Source organism: Rhipicephalus microplus, chromosome 10, assembly GCF_043290135.1.
Source record: "Rhipicephalus microplus isolate Deutch F79 chromosome 10, USDA_Rmic, whole genome shotgun sequence".
Lineage (NCBI taxonomy): Eukaryota > Metazoa > Arthropoda > Arachnida > Ixodida > Ixodidae > Rhipicephalus > Rhipicephalus microplus.
In genome coordinates, this window is record NC_134709.1 from 65,051,927 (window position 1) to 65,074,880 (window position 22,954).

Consider the following 22,954-nt stretch of genomic DNA (forward strand, 5'->3'; position numbering starts at 1 on the left):
GCGTCCGACGAGTTGCCCCCGAGTTTGCGACGGTACGATACGCTGCGCCGGAAGGTGTCGGCGGCCAAACGCGTCAGCGGTGATTTTTCTTTTTATATATAATTTTTAGGAGCAGGCAGCTCTGTTCAAACTTGGAGGCAGTGCGCGAAGGAGATAGAGAGAGGAGAAGAGAGAAGACGAAGAGCTCTCTGGGCACCGTTTCGCTGCCATCGCACCCCTACGATGTGGATTGTTACACGAACTGAAACGCTTGCCGAATGGCTGGCCGTCAAAAGGCGAAACGCTAGCGGACAGTATATACGACGAGAGAAGAGATTTGTCGCTTCCTACGGACGAAGGTCGTATCACGTGACGGAGCCGGGAGAGGAAAAAAAAGGTAACGGGAGCGGCCGGAATAGCTGCTGCATTCCCATTTCGACGCCCGATTGCGAACAAGTGCCGCTCAAACTGCAATAAATACAACGCGGTTGGAAAGATGGGTTCACACTCAACTGGGTATTAAAACAGTGAACGCGTATATAAACCGCAGCCACTGCACGCACAGTGAGGAACTTGGTGTGAGATCATGTATAACATTGGAGGTCGTCAGAAAAAAACACGCCAAGCTACCCTGCGCTCGCGTGCGTGTGTGCGTGTGTGTTAGCCCTAATGCCGGAAGTCGAAACTATAGGAACCTGAAATTACTTTGCTGTCGCCAACGGCTAAAGCCGCTGTGCGGCACCCTGCATGCAAGTATACGGACAGAAAGACGTACATTTTAAGGCTGTCGTATGCTGCAATCTCCTCTCATCAGTCTTCTTACGTTGCTTGTTGTCGCGAGAGGGCTAAACATAGGACGTCACGCCGGGGCAAATTCACGCATTTACATAGCCGTGTATTTACAGTGCATGTAGCAAGGGGGCGGGAAAGGGAAGCGAGGGCGAGGAAGTTGAAATGAGGAGGGGGAGGGTGAAACATAACATACAGTCCTGCACAGTGCAGTATGGAAAAGAAAGAAAAGTGAGCTTGATGATGAGGAAAACGAAGGACGAGTTCGAGGGCATAGCACAGCTTTGTCTAGTATAGCAAGGCGGCTGGAAAGGGTTGTGAGAGAAAGGAGGAGGGGAAGAAGGAGAGAGAGAGCACGCACTGCTCCGCACTTCCACGAAGCTTTCACGCTGAGTAAAACTCCAAGCATTTTCAGAGTGTAATCGTTGAAGGAAATGCCATATTACACGTGTTAAAACAAATAGTTTATTTTATCGTACGATGTTGGCATATATGTACACAAGAACTCAATGCGATATCATGATACAATGGTATAACGATACAATAGATGCAATGAAACACGATATGTAACAAATGAAATCACATAAAACAACTCAACGGGCGCTGCTTAGCACCAAGTCGGTCGAAAAATTAGTTGTATCCTTTCGTGTTCCACCTTGACAAAAGGGCATGACCAATGCCACAGAAACTCTTGCTCCCCGAGGAAGAAAAGCTCCTCGGAGAGGAACGCGAGGATCTCTCGTCTCATTCTCCCCAGTATCGGCCACAAAGTACGCCGGCGGCAATTGGCAGCTACGGCCTCACATCGGTTTCTCCAAAGGCTGAACAGCCCCGCAACTATTAACAGAGCGGAGAAGCGGCTACGCGGAAATCGGCCGTTGGACACGAAAGTTCGCACACCCTGTCCCCGAAAACCAGCATTAACCGCACGCCAAAAAAGGCGGGAAACCACACATTCAAACTTCGCATGTCGATTGGTCTCTACCATGACGCAGTTGGGGCAAGTGGAAGCGCGAACCACCTGCTATCGCTGCAACCGATGTCGCGTGGGGAGCAAGTTCCAGCCCAACCTCCAGACAAAGTCTCTGAGACGCCGTGGCAACACTGCGGCAGTTATTGGTTTCCAAGCGTGGTTCATTGCAGATTGACGATGCTGGGGCCCCAAGAGCCGTGGAAGGGCGGCCATTGTGTCCACCACTTTAGAATCGGCCACCTCTACCTCTGGGCATGTAGCTTCCAAACGTCGGTGAAATGCCAGAAGGGCTCGATACAAAGATGGTAATTCAGTTGATTGGGGACCTTGGTTTATTTGGCTATCCAGCAAGAAGACACGTAGTGATGGCCCCAGATGGTAGCGAGCCAGTGTCTGAGCGGGCACGCCATCACTGCTTAGTATTCGCAATAGAGTGCGGAGGCACAATGTAGAAGCCGTGACGGAAACGTCGGGGAATGCAAAACCGCCTTGATCTCGCGGTTGAGCTAACGCTGGACGCGATAACAATTCTGTGCCACCAGACGAAAAAAAAAATGAACTGATGCAGCTTTACACTTTTCAGCAGACTCGGCGTGGAGCGGTGGTTTAATAGAATGGCAAAGGTACCAAAATATACCTTTTCTCGGATTGCTAAGGCAGTACGCCACGTTGTAAAGGACGACGTAATACAGTTGTCACGATACACGCGCACCACAAATAGGATAGCCCCATTTGGTCATTTCATTATTATATTCTGTGGAATATCCCATTAATTACATTTTATTCAAACTGTTATGACAGCTGATTAATCGGTTCGTATTTATTTTATCTGACACATTGTAATACTCGAAGGTGAAAGCAAATACATCAATTATTCGCACGTAAAGATTGACAACTTTCGCATGCACAAGCAGCCGGAGCTAAAGATTCCAGACGCCTCTTTACCACAAGCACGTGTGTTCTGTAGCGTATCGTATATCGCCAAACTAAATAATAGTTATACTGCGAGGAATCCGATTATTTCACACTCATTGACAATTACTACTTCCAAGTACACTGTAACTACTCCCGTGAAAGCACGTTCTACTTTCCTTTTATAACCTAATTGATACGAGGGGTTTAACGTCCCAAAACCACCATATGATTATGAGAGACGTCGCAGTGGAGGGCTTCGAAAATTTTTACCACCTGGGGTTCGTTAACGTGCCTTTTAAAACATATTCTATGAAATATGCATCAATCCCCTTTTGCGAATGCTGCCTCAGAAAAGCAACCGGAGCAACGCGTCGCGAGAAATGCAGCGTTCGAATTCTCGCAACAAGTATGTGACACCGCGAATGCGCTAAATTTCATGCTTCAAATAAAAAGAACTGCGTACCTAGAAGAATATTAGTGAAACGTTTCGTTCGAATGATTTGCTATGGACTTCCAGCATGCACCGAAAAGATTTTTTTTCTTTTTCTGTATTGTTGCTACAAAGTCTTTGGTATATTGATCTGGTTAACGTCCCTGGCTTTCTCTCAATTTATTTTCTCACTCTTTGGTATACTGTTGCAGTTGGTACATCTAGCTTTTGTTTACGCGAAAGACTACACAGAAGGTGCAACATGACAAACGGCGTATAGACGATTTCCCGTAAGACATCCAGGTGCCGTCACCTTGGGGTGTTAAGCCAATATCTTGTTTTAGGGGCGAAGCTCTTTAAGACGTAGGCTTGTCTGCCGTTGTAGTTGTCTGTCGTAGCCACCACTAGTACTCGGAGTGCTCACTAGATGACGCCGGTGCTGCGGCACTCGCTCCACTCCGATGAGTAGCAGTCAGTCAGGCAGACAAGCAGACAGACGGATGGACGGATGGATAGATTGCCGTCTTTGACGATGTACTGGGAAAGGGATTCACGGGATTCAGGGTTTTACCGATGATCCCCTGGAGCTTCACCCACTCATTGTCATTAACTTCATACATATGCTGTGATATATTTCTTTTTCATATGGTGACGCCAATTATAAAACCAGGAAGAATCGCATGCACCTACTCCACCGTTTTCATGTGTATACATGCGTCTACAGTAACACTGTTCGTTTAGTTGTCAAAGATGCAAACCACAAAGGTCAACAGCCCAGTTTGGCAGCACTAAAACCCATTCGTAACATAGTCTATATGCTTTAGGCAAACGAAATGGGGACGGAAATGACGTTTGTGTGCTTTGCCGCAGTGATACACAATTTTAACCTAAGTAGTCTTATCATATTGCCTTGAACTTTTGCCTTCGCATTAATATTCTACCATATATACACGAGAGTGACAGAACCCTTTATCGAAAGACAGAAAATATTATTAACAATGTTGTTGTCTATACAGTGCAGCTATAGTTTGATGTCATCGGGCTGGAATTATTGAATGCGCAGCATGGCCGATTGGGTGAGTTGGTGATCCGTGGTACTTCAAATACGAGTGCGTAACTGCACAGAGACACAAGAAGAGAAGGACAAGCGCATTCATAAGCACACGCAGGATTCCCCTTCATGGGGGGGGCGGAGGTTCTTCGCCGTGCCCCCCCCCCCTATTACGTCAATATTTGGGGCTGACTTCCACCCCCCTCTTGCTCTCTCCATGCGCACGCCTATGAGTGCATTCACTATCTTCTTTTGTTTACCAGCCATGGCTGGTAAACACAAGAAGCAGCATGACCACCATGAACCATGGTGGTCATGGTTAACACAAGAAGTACCATGACCACCATGAACAAACAAGCCCCATGACCACTAGACCACTGTGCACGGTGGTCCAGTGGTCATGGTAATCAACTGCTGACCCGCAGGTCACTGGATGAAATCCAGGCTGTGGCAGCACCATTTTCGATGGAGGCGAAAATGCTTGAGCCAAGTGTACTTAAATTTCATCATCATCATCATCATCATCATCACCATCAGTCTGTCTACGCCCACTGCAGGACAAAGGCTTCTTCCATGTTCCGCCAGTCAACTCGGTCCTGTGCTTGCTGCTGCAACTTTATACCCGCAAAGTTCCCAATCTCCTCTGTCCACCTACCTTTGTTTTCCCTTACTCACTTGCCTGCTTTGGAAATCCAATCAGTTATCCTTAACGTGTATTTAGGTGCACGTTGAAGACCACCAGAAAGGGGAAAGCTCCGGAGCCCTCCACATACGGCGTCTTTGATAGTGGTCATCGGACATTAAACCCTATCAATTATTATAATTACCATATCTTCTTGTGTTCGTCCCTTTGCAGGTAATGGATCATATTTCAAGTATTACGAATGTAGAGCCTCAAATAAAAAATATATTAGCACATGTGACTGGCGATCGCGACACGTCCTACCGGCATGCTAGGTGTGTCACCAAGATAAGTTGTCCCCCTGCTCATTCAGAGACTCATCTCCCTCCATCGCCCCGCCGTGGTGGTCTAGTGGCTAAGGTACTCGGATGCTGACCCGCAGGTCGCGGGTTCGATTCCCGGCTGCGGCGGCTGCATTTCCGATGGAGGCGGAAATGTTAGAGGCCCGTGTACTCAGATTTGGGTGCACGTTAAAGAACCCCAGGTGGTCAAAATTTCCGGAGCCCTCCACTACGGCGTCTCTCGTAATCAAATGGTGGTTTTGGGACGTTAAACCCCACAAATCAATCAAATCAAATCATCATCTCCCTCCATCTGCACAAAAAACCGTACATGAAGACTAACGGACACGAACGAACAATCGACTGAGGAGAAACAAGATAGTTTCTCGCTTCAAGTCATCGCCGCGGCGAAATCATTAGAGACCGTACGACCTTATTAATATGATTTTTCTCACTGAGATATTCGAAAGGCCACCTAAATCTTGGAGCGAGCACTCTCATTTCACCAAGCCAAATTTGCGAGTATATAACGTGGCTGTTAGTGTGTTTCAACACTCACCGTAGACGGCGAGATAGGCAGCTATGGGCACAGCGGTCATCCTAAGTCTCGTTCCAATTATTACGTAGCCGGCAACATAGACCGCTTCAAGTAGGCGGCATCCGAGCCAGAAACTACAGTGTACAGAAACTATTCGGGCTACTTCGCCGTCTAAATAACATGGCGGCTCAGTTAAATGCTCGGATATCTCGGATCTCGCCTGTGTGGTAAACTAAACACAAACGGACGTTTTTTCAGGCGCTCAATTTGAGTTACTTTCCATGTTTTACAGCTTTGAACATGAAAGAAGCCAAAGAGGTAACAGTCACGTTTGTTTGCTTAGCTTTCTCTCCTCGACGCAAGGTGCCGTAACGTCGGGTAGACGCCAGGTCTACAGGGCTCCACCCTGTAGCCCAAGATAATGGCACCGAATTTTTCAAAGCATTGGGGTTAAGGGACCGTGAAGGCGAAATAGACTTCAAATGGGTAGAAACAGCTAGGAGGAGGCTAAGTGACTGGTGGCTACAATCAAGACGCGAGTGAAATTTAAATCTTCAACACATAGTGATAGTACTTAACTTCATGGTTAGGTGGCGCGAGCCACCGCCCGATCTAAAGGGCACAGCCGGTACATCCATCCACCCATCCATCCATCCAGCAATCCATACGCGTTCCACTTTTCAGACAACATAGACTCGAGGCTGTCGTCTAGCTGTCAGCGTACAGTGTCTACGATGATGTCTATAATTGGAACACCGCCTGTAGTCCATGTTAGATCACATCAAAAATTATTTATGCACACCTTACGCTAACTCGTTCCAAAAAACTATTTCTGTTTAGGCTCTGCACGTTCCCGTCGCCACCTTAGTCGTCACTGAATAGCGCAAGCATGGTTGCTGGCAAAATGATGGCAGTGACGCACAGCACTCGTCCCACTTCTGGCCGAATCCGTGACTTGGCAGCGGAGCGAGTGAGAGCGATCTGGCTTAGAACGAATTGCTCTTAAACGACCAGTGGAAAACAGGAGCCTGCTCTGAATCGACTAGTGAAATACGGATTCACCACCGTGAAGCAAGAAATCCTGTTTGGACCGACCAGTGCAAACTCCATTAGTGAACCCTATGAGATTGTTTTTGGAGCTACTTGACAAGACTTATTGCATAAACCTAAACTACGTTTAGGATAATAGAGTGTCCTATAATATTTACCAAAGAGAACTCATTCGCTAGTAGCGCAAGCCTCTTTTTACTAGCAAGGATGTGTTGGGGTGGTTGAAGGGCCGAAGGGCACGTGAAATCTTAGATGCCTTGCTTGCCATGAGCTGCATCTCGTTTCATGAAATCACTCGCGCATGCGATTATGTGGGACGAACCTTATCGGTCATGATCAAGACAACCTAAACGTCTCCCTTCCCGACACGTGCTCACAGGCAGCAAAATCTGGGTTATGAGTTCCGGTTATGACGATGAAACGAACGCTTTCTTCAAAGCTGGTCCTGTTTCGGCAAGCTAGTTTCTCTCCTCCATTCTCCCTTTTTTTTTCTTCGGCGAGTCACAAAGATGGCGTCGTCCATATGCACACGATAGGCAGCATGCCCTGCCAGACGTACGCTCGCAAAGAACGCCGCAAAGAAGGGATCCACTGGCCTGTGTAACCTCTTTTCGGGGAGTGACGCGTTTCCCTCGATCTATCTCCCTTTCTCCTAGCCTCGCTATGCCCTCTCTTCTTTTCCCTTCCTCCTCTAGAGCGATTTTCCGCGAGCTACCGGTGACAAGCAGACGCGCACGCCGCGCCAAACAACAACAGTCCACGGTGCGAACTAGATAGCGCGAGCTCTGTCGTGCCCTGCCGCCGCTTGGCAACATTGAGCTAGAAGCTCGGGTCCCTTTCAGCGTCCCCCACGTTCCCGATGACGAAGGGGAAAAAAAAAGGGGGGGGGGGGGGGGAACGTGGAGAGTTGTTCGAGTAGAAAATTGAGCCCCGGAGAAGAAAAGGATGGGGGAGAGAAGAAAAGAAACGGCTGGGTGTGGGAGGGAGAGAGTGATGTTTAGAGAAGGAGGGCAGACATAAGCGGATGAAGGCGAGTATCCGCGCGTCCCGAATGCGACACCTGCGCCGAAGTCCAGTCGCGTCGGCCCCGAAAGCAGTGCGGAACGCCTACCCCCCTCTACGCCCCCAGCACCCCCGACCGTCGCGACACTCCCGCCACTAAATAGGAACACACGCTTGCTCTCTTTAGTTACACAGTGCGCTACGAGCTCGCTCTGAAAATGTTCGGAATCCCAGTTATCGGGCTGCTGCCATTTTTCTATTTTATCGTCCCCTGTGAAAGAAGGGAAAGGGGCAGGGGGTATCAAGCTGGGGAAGTCAAGTCCTTTGTGAGGGCCGAAGCCGCGCGGGGGCTCCCTTTTTTTCCCCTTCGGCGGGAAGTGGAGGAGTCACTTCTCGCGGTGGCAGAAAAAAAAAGTGACCAACAAAAAGATGCTGCTGTGACCATGGTGCGCGAGCGTTCCACACTTTTTTTGTCACCCCCGTTGTCACCCCCCGCGGAGCGAGAGTCACTCGAGAGTCCTGTGATCGAACTGCCGCGGCTGCAGAAGCTGGCGGAGTTGTCCAGAGACACACTCTGGCACATGCGAGGTGAACGCATTATACGACGCGGTACTCTGGAAAAGGCCCGATCGGTGTCGAGCAAGCGTTGCTCTCTTCAGCAGCGTTTACGTTTTTCTTTCGTTTGGTACAGGCACTTCCCGACCTTCCTTTTCTTTTCCTTTTTTTCCTTTTTGTTTTGTAACACTCGATGCTTCTCCTCGCCGCCTTTGAAACCCGAAACCAGACCGAGAACTACGGGAGGTTCTCTCCATTTCTGCCGTTAAAACCACCCGTGCGGATTGTAGCGTTACAGTTATACGGTTTCCCCGCCGCCACAGCTGCCAACTCGGCAACATTGACTTCCTCCCGGCTTCGTTTTCACTACGACTGCGTGTCCTTGAACGTACAATGCCCTCCCATATCCTCCTACCGCTAAATTACCCTCGCCCCAATTCAGCTGTCCCCCACCCACCGCTTTTGCGACACACCGGATTGCTGAGGAAGTTAGTTACCGGCAATAATTCTCTCCGCCTCTCTCTCTTTCGACACTCTGATCGGCTGTCGTAACAACACCACGTTATTTTTGGCAATATGGTTGATTGGGCGAGTTCGTGATACATGAATGTTTTGAAATTGGCCTGCTTTGGTCACGTGTGCAAATTTCTAGTGCACACTGTAAGCAGTCAGAGATGTTTTCGTAATTTTGCTTTTCTTCCGGTCGCCGACCTCACCTCATGTAAGGAGCTGCTGCACTTGATTTTTTTTTTTCGGAGTCCATAGTGGGTTTAATGAGCGCCTCCTTGAGATGATCATAGGGATGATCGGCTGGAGGAGAGCATGGAATATTGCGAACGACCGCAGAAGCACTTCATTTAGTTTCATATTTATTTCAGACAACCAGTATGCATAGTTGGCTAGGGGACCGGCGTGACGGCAAGGAGAGCCTGACAAAGCGCCCATCCCCCGTGTACAAACGTGAATACCCGGTTACACATAGTAGAACAAATATGAATGAGCACATTAGAATAAAACATTGATATTTCTTCGGAAATCAAACCATCATATGAAACAAGATATGTACACAATTGTGATTAACACATAACGAATAAGGTTGACTACTTCTGCACAACAACGACTCCAAAAGAAAAGCGGTGAAGGTAACACCGTATACCGTTAGCACTACGACGTAGGCGTTCCATCTTAAAGGTGTCCTGAAGTGAAGCAATGTATTGGTTTAGATCAAACTGATTGCTCTGAGAGAATGGAAATGTTCACTTCACCATAATATTAGCTTTCTTTAAAATCAGGTGAAAGCCTCATTTTCAACGTTTCCCGCCAAAATCACCGCGCGTGATAAAACAGATTTCAAAGTGTACCACCTTTCGTATTCTGGCAACCTTATCTCAAGAAAATTTCCACGAAATCGGCATGAATACAGCCTCACTTGGAGGACCATTTACTTCATTCTTCGTTGTGAAGTGTTATGCATACGACTTGGCAGACGCCGTTCTACTTTACGACGTCACGGCATTTGGTGCAGGAACTTCAAGGTGTCGTCACCCCCGAAATTTTAATTTTTACGTTTTCTCACTTGCAAAGCGTCATTTTGTGGTAAGCTCGGCAGTTTGGGAATAATGTATGAAAAAGTAGTTCGCTAAAGTGCGAATAACATTTCTTCTCTTTAGTGTTCGTTTAAGCGTAACACGATACGAAAACATTGCAGCTGGGCGAGTTGCTGTACGCATACGGTAAATGTGATCAGAGTGAGCCCCTATACTGTAGAACCGCGAAGCAACGACCACAGTACAGTATTTCAATATTTACCGCATGATAGGTTGGCACCGCCAAAAAGGCCATGTTAAGGCATATATCTCTATTTCTCATCCACCGCTAATTCAACAATGATACATCTATCTATTCACCTATCCCGCTATAGCAAACTCTGAACAGCGTACAGACGCATGGTTTTTGGTTTCACACTTCTCGCTTCAAAGACATGCCACACCAACTCTTCCCTATGACCGACCAGCCTTCTTCCTCACTCTCGCGAAAGCACCGTTTAATTTATGTCATTGTTGTAAACAGCAGAGAGCCACGCAGCAGCTGTAACAATAATGTTTCCTGCCGTTCCCGCCATCAACATCGGCGTTTCCTTTGAAACCAGCTGCCCACAGCTGCCGGTCAAGCTTTGTAGCCCCGCTCGCACACAGCCCGAAGAAAGACGCAGTGTATACTGTTTGCTGTCGTTGCTGTGTGGGGATCGGCGCGACAGATTCAGGGTTCGTGGCCGCCGAGAAAAACAGCTCTCATAAACAAGCCGGATTGCCCGTCCGTTGTCCCTCACTGATGTCATCATCGCTGTGTCATCCGTAGAACAAAGAGACTACAACAAAGCGACTTTTCATTGACAGAATGAATACAGCGCCGCTTCACGACGGCGAGGAAAGTAAACCGACACACACACAACGTTGTGTATGTGTCCATAGCAGCGTTGGCAGTATAATAAGTTACAAGCAACGCCGTTAACAGTAACGCGATACGTTTTTGAATAATTTATTAACGTATTATTTGTTACTTTGGTATCGTAATGGTTACGTTAGCACTTTGTGGTAACGCGAAGAGTCACGTTACTAGTTATGTTTTATTGCACTTATCGCAGCAGCGGACTGCGGTCGGCTTGCCAGATTTTGGCGATAGGAGTATCACCTAACGCGTCAGTCCAGAGCTTGGTTACCGCATCTGCGGACAATACCACTCGGAATTGATTGATATGTGGGGTTTAACGTCCAACAACCAGCATATTATTATGAGAGACACCGGAGTGGAAGGCTCCAGAAATTTCGACCACCGTGGGGTTCTTTAACGTGCACCCAAATCTGAGCACACGGGCCTACAACATTTTCGCCTCCATCGAAAATGCAGCCGCCGCAGCCGGGACTGGTCAGCAGTCGAGTACCTTAGTCACAATAGACCACCGCGGCGGGCCAATACCACTAGAAAGCGAGGCATGCTGTGATGCAACAGCTTACGAATCTGTTACATAAATTCTACAAGTATTATTGGTCAGCAATTTGTTCCTGCAATACCATAACACTTTTCCTCAGTTCTGTTCTCAAAATAAAATTTGCATTTATCTGCGTTTAACTTTGATTATGCGTTTCTATTGACAATTTCTTGAATTCTTGAGCGTACAAAGATGGTCTTAAACACCTTTCTATAAACGCTAGTGATTCTCGCAGCAATAATGCAAGGTAAATGGTCAAAAATGAGTTATGCTGCAAAAATTTTTTTTTGGGAGGGGGGAGCTATACGCATATGTTTCGTCACGCTAGTGCAAGCACATTTTCAGAACTACAGCATGGTTATTAAGAGATCAGTAACGCTTCCCTTTTCGGAGAGCACTGCTGATGAAGTATCATTTTCTGTTTACTGTTAGTTTAAGCTAAAAATGTATTTTTACATGACACTAATTAAAAGCCCTCGCATGAGGCTATATACTGTACATATTAGGCCACAAAAATGTTGCTAAATTCCGACAAACTTGTGCAAAAAGATGGTCTATTTCAGTACGTAATTTAACTGAAACCAAAGTTTCGGTTAGAGGACTTAAGCGAAATTCAAATATGAAGTTTAATAAATTGTTATTGTGGTTTTCGCAGCAAGAGTTCACTGAATATTCACATTTCTGACCCAGGAGTAACGGGAGAAGTAATGTGCGTTGCTTACTTTTAAGTAACGGTAATGCGTTACCTTTTCCTGTGGGTGACGTAAAACCGATTAAAAATGCTTGTTCGGTGAACTGCCTATTTCTTTCACATATAAAGGGACGGCTTAATGCTCTTCCATGGTCGAGTACGAAGTACTCTAAATAGTTAAAATATTTTTCTAAACACAAGTGGTCCTCCGTTTCCCGAGTTTTTGAGGTTCACGGGACGGCTTTATGCTCTTCCATAGTAGAGTACCAAGTACTACAAATCGTTTACTACTTTTTTCTAAACACAAGTGGTATGTGTCTCTTTAATATGGTTCAAGTTGAGTACGAAGTACTCAAAATCGTTAACCACTTTTTCTAAACACACAGTTCACACGCTATCCGTAGGTCCTGCCATAAAAGTGCAGTATTTTTTTAGCGGGACAGCTTAGTGCTCTCTCATAGTTGAATACGAAGTACTCGAAATTATTAAAACTTTTTTTTTCTAAACACAGCTTAATGCCCACGGGCCGGCTTTATGCTCTCCCATATAAGAGCACCTCGTATTCCAAATCGTTAACAACTCTTTCTAAACACAGCTTATGGTTCTTCCCTATCAGGGCACGTGCAGTGCTATAAGGCGTTCACAGTTAGCTCTAAACAAAACGAATAAAGGCCCAACCACGTGCACGCGATTTTCGTGCGATAGCGACAGCGACAAACTCGCTCCGTCACGTCGCGACGGCTGCACCCACATGTCAGCGACAACGGGTCGTGTTTGCTGGATTGAAAACTATCGCGCGCATGCATGCCCACAAACTGCGAAAAGAAGATTAAAGTAGGTCGACGAGAACATGCCAAATTTGATACTGTCTTGTGAGGCACGAGAAAGCCATAAAAGCGTTTCACGACCTTCTTTTTAGGCGCGAAGCTCCTTATGGCGTGGCTTGTGCGTCCCCGTTGTGGATAACCACCCCTCGCTAATTCTTGACCCGTCCATAGAGGGCGGTACTTGTACTATACGCTGAAAAAATGCAAGTGGTATGGCAGTAGATGGCGTTACTTGTAGAAAAGAAGTATCGACGTCACACGTACGGAAGGAGAAAGAGACCACCGCGTTTTCTTCGGCGGTCTCGTCTGGTCGCGAGCCCGTCTGGTCCACTACCCTGCACCGCTGCGAACTTCTTGCCGTCTCGATATGCAGCAGCGTGAACGAAACTTGCATTTACGCCACCCTTTCCCAGTTGTTTCAGTAGAGCCGTCGCCGTTGCCCGACGACGTCCCTCATTGTGTACAGGGTGAATGTTGCGGGGTATTGGGGCAACAATGACGTTTTCATTTATATATGTTTTGATATAAGTCACGTGATAAGTTCCATCCGATGAAACCACGGAGGCGTTGCATGCAAACAGCCGGAACGCGGCTCGCGGAATACTCGTGTGTGTACTCTCCAGTCACGCGCTTCACTTACGCAAGAGAAAGAGAGAGAGAGAGAGAGAGAGAAACAACTTTAAGTGAAAAAAAAAATTCACAGAGGAATGGCGATCAGGCTGTGCCTGACCGTCACCTCCTCAGCTCGCTGTGTGGCCCGGAGCTGTACTTCTAGGCTCGTATCTCGGAGTACTCACTTCTCCTGCTACAGCACCAGGTACAAGAGTGCATTCAAAGATGGAACGCTGTTTAAAACGACGTTTGTGCGCGAGGCGTTTCGATCCGTGGCGCGAGCGGAGAAGGCGCGACGGCGGGGAGTTCTCATAACGTGAGTGTCACGTGATGCGCCATCCGCTGCGAAAATTCATCCTCCGTCCGCTTGTGTGAATTCAGCTTAATTAACGACACCGCCGATGCGTCGTACGGAACTCTAACCGTTGACAACGGCGAGCCCGAAGCACCAATCGGCGGCCCAACTGCAATGGTTGAAGATGTACTATGAGCTTAGCTGTAAGCTGGGCATTTAGATCACCTTTCTTATTTTGCTCTGCTCACGCGAATGCTGCAGGCTGTTTGCGTAATAAAAGTTCGTTGATCCTACGTACATAAAATCACTTTAGATGTAAACGGCGCAAAATACTACCTCGCTTGCGATTTTGTGCGCCTCTTCAGCGTACTTGTGGCCTGCACTATTTTGCAGTGTGTATAGAGTCACAACAGAATACCATCTCCCGGCTTTATGCAGCCGACATTCACAAACGTGAACTCCTTGCATTGCGCACACCGTCACCAAGCTCGGGACGGCTTTAAGCTCTCCCATAGTAGAGTACCCTGTGCTCTAAATCGTTACCCCCTTTTTCTAACCCCCCCCCCCCCCACACGAACACGAAAGGATACAACTCATTTTTCGACCGACTTGGTGCTAAGCAGCGCCCGTTGAGTTGTTATATATGATTTCATTTGTTACAAATTGTGTTTCATTTGGATCTATTGTATCGTTATACCCTTGTATCGTGATATCACATTGAATTCTTGTGTACATATATGCCAACATTGTCATGTACACTAGAGCAAATGTCTTCACTGTAACGTAGTGATGTTAGTCGTGAAACATAGATGTGCCGAAGTGTATGTGCCCTGTTACTGCAATGGTATGAAGCCTTTGTGTTCTGTACATGCTGTAAATAAATTTTTTTCTAAACACATGTATTAAGCACATGTGATAAAATCTTTGCAACAATGGCGAAACGATTTCTCAGTTCAAGAACTGATGGAAATGTCTCCCACCGACATGAGTGAACAAATAGCTTTCAAAAGCCTAACTGAGGAACAGTGCCGGAAATGCCGCGTGAAAAGACGTTGGACTCTTACAAACACGTCCCTGCCCTCCGAGTCCGTGATCTAAACTGGCTTATGGTGCATTCAGACGACAGACCGAATCTGGATGTGGCGGGACGGATGGCGCGTCACGTGACCTCACATCAGCGATTTCCATCGTCCGCGACTCGTCCGCGTGGCTCGCGGACGGATGACCCCAACCTGTTTCTCACATCGGGATTTTGGCGGGAGAAAGCCGATACTTCAGCGGATTAGCTCGGGGTTTCTGGCAACCAGTACACTTTTGTCTGCTAGCGGCATGTCCTCCATGGCTCGCGGACAGCTGCATAACTGGTCGCCATCATCTACGCTTGTCTGTGATTTACTTAGTTTCCGGGGGCTTTGTTCTCTGGTGATTAAATACGCAGAAATCACTTTCGATGGTTCGGGAAATGTTGCCGCCGTTGTTTGACACGCGAAATTCTTAGCCATCATCGTGGTGAAATATTCTAACTTCTGCAACCAGTGCGACGTGCCGCTTCTAAAAAAGGATGGGAGACGCGTTCAGAAGTTTTACAAGTGGGGAACAATGTAGTTGAAAGAACATTCTGCCAGCAACTCCCTTTTCTCCTCAAAGAATATCACTCCTCGTTCATTTGTCTCCTTCTAGCCACCATAGCCAAGCGTCGCTTCTTGCGGGCATCCATGTTGAATACTCTCAAACCGGTCTGCTGCCAGTGGGCGCAGGTGAGCTCCAAATCTGCTGTCGAGGGTAATACGGCTGTTTTCTCCTAGGACACCGTCCGTCGTGTGGATGCGCCTGCAGGCGGATCATCCGCGAATTAGCCGTCTGCGTCCACGACAAATCCGGATTCGGTCCGTCGTCTGAATGCACCATTAGGGAATGGGAAGCTTTACCACCGGCCGACCACCTTGCGGCGTGGGGCGTGGCGCCCTCCGCCGCATGTCCGCAATGCGGCCGCGTCGAAACGCTGAACCATGTCTTTCATGAATGTATAGTAGCACGCACCTTTTGGCGCATGGTTACCAGTATGTTCCAAATAAGTATGCAGAGGTAGTCTAGCCACAGGGATAACTTCGTCGAACTCTTAATGGCTATCGGAGCCTTCGTTTTATGAAAGCGGAGGGGACTGGCCCACCTGAGGGGACGCCCTCAGAGAGCCATGTTTCCACTGCTATATCGGTTAAGAAACGTAATGCTTATGCATCTTAATGAAGAACTAGTCATGCTGGGAGAGGAGGCCTTTCTCCGACGATGGTCTACGCGATTCATTATTGTAAAGAACAACAGTGTACATGCCTTTCCTTCCCTACTGAGGAGGTGGGCTAGGGCTTGTACCACTGTGAAATTGCAGTGCGTTTTTTTTTTCTTTTCTTCTTTAGAAACATGTCTTTTTTTTTTGTGCAATATTGTTCTTGAGCACGAGAGCAAATTGTCCTCGCAGGTGAATGTAAAAACGTCACCTTGCACTGCGGATGACCCTCCTTGTTTGTGCATACAGCCTTACTGGTTAATAAGTTTACTCATCTCGATGTTCATGAATGTTCTGTCCTTGTACAATTTTTGCATTGTGCACCGCTGCATACACAAATGAGTTATTTTCGCTGTATATAACAGCTTGAACTTTACATACACATGATCATCATTGTCCATCTTTCTGTGTACACATAAGCCATGTAAGACATATCTGGAAATAATATTCTCTTAAACCACATCGTATACTGCTCTCGCATAGCTGAGTACCAAGTACTCGAAATCGTTGAACATTTTTTTTTTTCTAATCACATCGTCAATTTCAGTGGGACTGTTTTCAGCTCTCCCAAAGTACTGTAAATCGTTAACCACTTCTTCTAAACACACGCTGTTATGACTGGGCCTTGTTGTGATTTGCGAGGCCTATGGGACGGCTTTATGCTCTCCCATAGTAGAGTATTTATAATACTCTATATCGTTACTCGCTTTTTATAGTCACCAGCATAGGTTACTCGTTTGCCGTGTTAAGCTTTTGTCGACGCGGCCTTATGAAATGTGAGGCCCACGGGTCGGCTTTCTGCTCTCCCATAGTAGAGAACACCGTACTCTAAATCGTGGAACATTTGTTGAGAAAAAAAAGCATACTATATACATGCATGCATTTCTCTGTCCGACCGGTTTCACCCGGAATTAGCAACCGTAAACTTCCGCACGAAACTAAGGTTACGCATGCATCTCGGGACAGCTTCCTTGTTCTCCCATAGTAGAGTACATAGTATTTTAAGTCGCCAAACATTTGCACCTCCCCCCCCCCAAAAAAAAAAAACACATATAACTACATGCATTTCTCCGTCCAATCAGCACGGCTTATGGCTCGGTGTATCATGCTTTGAAGCGTTCACACGTTGTTCTAAATGCATCCTAGGACCTTATCATGTTTTTTTTTAAATCTGGAACAGCTCGCTCTCCCATAGTATAGAACCTATTATCAGGAATTGGGGACATCTAGACGTGGCACCATCGCTCGGCAGCAAGAACGGTGGCCTGCCATACCTGAATGGGAAATAGGTGAGAAAAATCATATCTTTCGAAAAAAAAAATGCTAGCCATCGGAAACGACTCCGGGTTACATGTAGCAGGTGTCAACTGGTGCATTGCGGCAAAATTGCAGCATTGCACTGCAAAGCGTGTGGCTCCTCAGGACTACTAAATACCACCCACCGAGAGACATGGGATGTCATTGTTAAATGATAAACGCTGCGGGAAGCCAGGTGGTTTGTGTTGCGGCACTGCAACTTCGCCAGATTGTTCAAGTAAGTCTCTGCTGTACAGAACCGGGAGCCATGTTTGTTAACTAGTTTTTCGCGTCAGATATGACTTTTTTTCGCCTATCTTCCGTTCAGTTAAGGTAGGCCACCGCTGTGGTCGACGAGAGATGGCGACACGTGCGCATCTCCTGAAGTGACTGTATATGCACCCTACGGGCGCAGAGCAGTGCATATGCCCGCCATCTTGCCCGGTTAGCAGCCATGGTTACGCGGTGAAGCCATGCTCTGTTTTTGCAGGCGACTTGCTCAAGCCTGTCGCCGATCGACGAAGCGCGTCGCCGATCGCCTTTCGAAGTGCCTGGCGAAGAAGGAAGAAACTCATGCTTTCGAGACTGTGCGACGGGAGTTCAAAATCATTTTTTTTTAGTCTGTCCGGTAACGCAAAGCGCAAAGGCGTAGTGTAATGCCGAATAACAAGCACCACCGCTACCGCATGGTCAAGTGGCGCCAGCTATGGAATATAAGCAACAACTCGCAAACGCAAAATATAGGTCCTTCTATATTTAGGAAGCGCCCCAGTAAGCCTACAACATTGATTATTTCAGTGTGTTTTTTTCAAAAATGGTGCCAAATCCACCCAAATATCTTGCTGTCGAAGCTTAAGGACATGAATATAAACCAAATAAAAGCACCAATTCGTAGCTAACGAGCTACAGAGCGCACGACGGTCACTTGGTAGATCCCAGGCAGACGGTGACCGCTTTAGGCAGTGTGGCCTGTGCACCAGCTTCTCCGCAGTGCGTGGTTGATAGTGGCGTTGGAAAACAAATGTGGCACTCTGCTACCTAAATGTGGCTTATACACTTACTCTAGTGTCCCCGAATCCCGGTAATGTACATCATGCTCTCGATCGTCCAACATTTTTTCTAAGCCCGTCATTTCCATGTTCCCGGTGCCCGTTTACCATCACAGGGACGGCTTTCTGCTCTCCCATAGTAGAGTACAAAGTATACTTTCAATTGTTAACACTTTTTTTGCTATACACATCATTTGCGTCCCTCGAGGACCTTGTAGCTTCTTGAAACTGGGACAACTTGATGCTCTACCACAGTAGATAGCACATTGTACTCTAAATTGTCGAACATGTATTCTGAAGACCTTATTACCTGCACACTCATGCACTGCAGCTTCTTCCACCTCAGTACAGGATACAAGTGCGTGATACTCTGAATTGTGCCCTATATATATATATATATATATATATATATATATATAAAAGAAAGAAGTGTATACCTAAGGGCTCGTTTTTCCGTGCTTTAACACAATATTAATGAGATCTAACAGACAGTAATGCCAAAGAATGTACAGGGGAAGTTATTAGAACCAACGGAATGAAAATAGAAGAAAGAAAAGTGGATGAAAAAATAACCAGCCGTGAGCAGGAAACGAACCTACGACCTTCGAATAACGCATTCGATGCTCTAACCACTGAGCTACCACAGCGGCCTTCCCTCCATCCACTTTTTTGGGTCTATATGTGAATATAGAAGTAGGAGTGACAGTCAGCGCCTTCTATAAGCCGAGCGATGAGTGTGAAAACACTCTTATGCGCATGCTTGGCGTCACGTAGCACGTGAACTTATTATGAGCGGGCAGCTGATTAATTGTCCCTCTTATACAACCTAAACACACCAAGTCTGCCAGTACGAGACCCTCGTTCAATGAAATAAGGGAAAGAAGTGTATACCTAAGGGCTCGTTTTTCCGTGTTTTAACACAATATTAATGAGATATAACAGACAGTAATGCCAAAGAATGTACAGGGGAAGTTATTAGAACCAACGGAATGAAAATAGAAGAAAGAAAAGTGGATGAAAAAATAACCAGCCGTGAGCAGGATATATATATATATATATATATATATATATATATATATATATATATATATATATATATATATATATATATATATATATATATATATATATATATATATAAAGCGTTGCCTATCTTTTATTGCTGTTTGATTTCCTTCCCCTTTTTTTTCGTTAGTGAATTCAACTTTCCCATAAAACCCCTTCTTTACCGGGAAATCCTTGTTCCACCTAGAAGCAATACATAGACGCATTAAATTTTTTTTAACAAGTGACGCGGCTGCGTAGCCTTTGCTCGCACATATCTCGGCGTTTCATAATGCGTGGGAACAACACAGATGGAAAGGATTTTCGTGAAAGAATGTCCGCCTGCAACTTTTAAAAGGCTCTATAGGAGCTTACGCTTGCACATAGCATGAACATTTCTCACTTCCTTTCCAAAGCGTGATTGAGAAATACATGAAAAAAAAAATGATACGCGTAAGGCCCGTAATATGCAGTGGCGAGAACCTTTTACTCTTCAACTCTTCAAACCCTTTCCATTTTCGGAAAGGACCAGGAAAACCTACTATATCTCCTGCACTAAACTATGGGCGACACATACTTCGGCAATTGACTAAAATAAAGGCGAACTCGAGTGTGTTGCTGCAGTCTTCACTTCATCACAATACTCGTTTCTACATGCGAACAGATCGCGTACCCTTTCATCCCCCCTCCCCCCCCTGAGTCCACCCCAATGCTCTTCTATTTGCGACCAGTGCACGATAGATATTATTTACCGTGTTTACTCTAATACTATTGGCACGGCAGAGTTCATTTGTGCCTCAACCCGCCTCGGGGGATCAATGGCTGTAGGGTCCTCGGATTTTGACTCGAGGGTCACGCTTTAGGTCCCGACCGAGGCGGTTGCATTTCGTTCAAGGCGAAATGGTAGGGGCCCGTTTAGCGCCAGATGGTCAATCTTTTCGGAGCCTTCCACTATATGGTGTCTCTCACAATAATATCGTAGTTTTGACGTGGTGGTGTTAAAGAGCTCGTTTCGCATAAATCCCCGGCGTCGGCGTCGGCGTCGTTGGTTGTGACCGAACAAATCGAGCATCTTTGCGTGAACGCAAAATCATGAAATATGCGAATAAAATAAATAATGAAAAATTCTGTATCTGAGCGGTGATTGAACACAGGTCGTTTGCGTGGCAAGCGGGCGCATGGGCGCACTGCCACGCCTCGTTTTTTTTTTTTTTCTTTCATGGCAGTTATTGTAATACGTATTCGAAATTATAACATTTGCTTTGGCGTATGGCGATGCATTCACGAGAGTAACCACTGCACAACCACTGCACAAATATTTATAGGCTTGCATAACATACATACACACTTAGCAAGTCCAGAAAAAGAGGGAAAAGTTCTTCAAAAGTTTGGTAAAGATAAACATCCTTTTTTTCTTACATAGTATTTATTACAAATGTAGGTGACGCATATACATGCAAGATAGCGAATTCGGTAAGTGAACAATAATTTAGAAAACTGGTTTAGAAATCATGTTTTTTTTTCTTACCGCAAGTTGCACAGGTTGGAATCAAACATAGGTTACGAGGAAAAATCTCATTTGCGGTCAAAAAATGGCATGTCGACACCTTCGGAGCGGAAGTGATAAGGTAGGAGGGGTGGGGGGAGCACAGTTAGACGTCGCGCCGGAGGCCGCATAATATTACCCGTCCGTACGTGACTGAAATTATGTATTCGCTTCAGAATGTACCTCGACAAGTAAGTAGCGGAGGTGTCGCAAGGCACGCATCACGGGACACTGCCGGCAATTGATACGAAGACCAACTAAGCCACCGGCGCCGTGGCTTAGTTGGTTAAAGCGCCTGTCTAGTAAACAGGAGATCGTGAGTTCGAATCTCACCGGTGCCTTGCTGTATTTTTTTTTATTTCTCCCTTCTTTTTTAGGTGGATAGCAGCATAATACTCTTACTCATATCACCACATACAAAAAAAAAAAAGAAAGAGCTTTTTCTGCTTTTGCAGTGGTTTGCTTTGTTGATGGCGTTCACACTTTCAAACGCGTTGGAGACGGAATAGCTTGTTTGATATAGAAGAGCGAAGGCTTAGATGGAAAGGAAGACTATACTTTGAAGAAATACGCTTTCTTCAATGTAGTCTACTTTTGCTTCCAAGCCTTCACTCTTCTATGCCAAATGTCAAACCAACTAGCCCAACAAATCACTATTTTGAAAAATATTCTTTAGGTAGGGATGAGTCATGGAAATTCGCAACTAAATGAACATGAGAGGGCGCTGCGGAGTTGCAGCATGGCGGCTTCACGGAGGTCACGGCATCCGCTGTCGCTAACACAAATATTAAGTTTTCTACAGAGTGATTGCAGTTCGCGCTACTTTGTAGAAGGGGAGCGGGTTGTTGACGCCGAGCATCTTATTTTAGTCGGCACCAGTGGTCCTGCAAGCGTGAGCGACGTTCTTGAAGTGGTCGCGTTGTGTGTGTAATGCACATGGCGCACCGCGTCTCTGTGAAATTTGTTTACATACTTCGGGCGCAGCACCGACATGTAGTCACTGGATACAATGGTCATTTAATAGGCTCGAGTTAACAAGATAACTCTGGTGCCTTACCTGGAAAAAAGAAATCTGCTTGGCCATTCGTTTTTTTTTTTTAACCGTTGGCATCATCCTACCATGCTCCTACCACATACGACCTCATGCAGTACGCAGCTTCCCTATATTGCCGCTAGGTGCCGCATGATATCCTGGAGTCGCGAATAAGGTCCATATCATTACTCGAAAACATAAACATCGTTTTCCATTCAGCAGGCGGTAATTTGCTGGCACCGCATGTTGTCCACCCCTGGTGTGGACCTTACGCAATACTGCTACCATATGTCGGAGGTTTGACGAAGCTACCGATTAGCCGCAATATTAGAGGCTTTGGTACATAGCTGTGGTATGCGATTCGTATAGTTGTCAGTGCTTCAATTTCTTGGTTGCACTTGCTTTCATATCGGTAACACTTTGGTAGTGATGAAAGTAAAAATCATAGCATATGCACAGAGTGAATGATAATGAGTGGGGCGAAGCTTCGAAGGGTTTTATCGACAAACCGTGAATCATCCGCTGGCCGCGTCCGTCCGTCTTTCTGTTCATCCATCTGTCCGTCCGTCTCTCCGAATATCTGTCTACATGTCCACCCGTCCATCTAGTGAACACTCCAAGTACCGCCATCTCGCACTTTTTCATCATATATTCATCATATAGAAGTACAGCCATCCAGCGGACATAACATGAACTAAACCGAGAGGTGGCTACTACATACAGGAGACGCACGACTCACGCCTTAAGGAGGTTCGCCCCTAAAAAATGCGAGACGAGTGTGTGAGGGTGTGCACACGTTACCGGCATTTTTTAGGTATTGCGTTGGCAAATATTACGTTTAAATAACTGGCTCACAACGAGAAAAAGGTACAAGTTGGTCATCGAGTTATATGTAAGCCTGTTATCGTTGAGAATGAAGCTAAGATATAGGTTAAAAATATTGACTGTTTTTTGGTGTATTTAATAAAGCACTGTTAACTGTCTGAATATCGAGCCTGTAGTATTAGATGGTCGGGAGTATACGTTCAGCGCGCTACATGGCC

The 22,954-nt window shown here is 46.3% G+C and overlaps 1 non-coding gene across 1 annotated transcript; it reads left to right on the forward strand.

The window, feature by feature from the left end:
- The first annotated feature begins 21,145 nt into the window (after positions 1-21,145).
- TRNAT-AGU (transfer RNA threonine (anticodon AGU)) lies at positions 21,146-21,219 on the forward strand. Its single transcript has one exon. It is a non-coding gene; the product is annotated as a tRNA-Thr (tRNA).
- Positions 21,220-22,954: the final 1,735 nt, after the last annotated feature.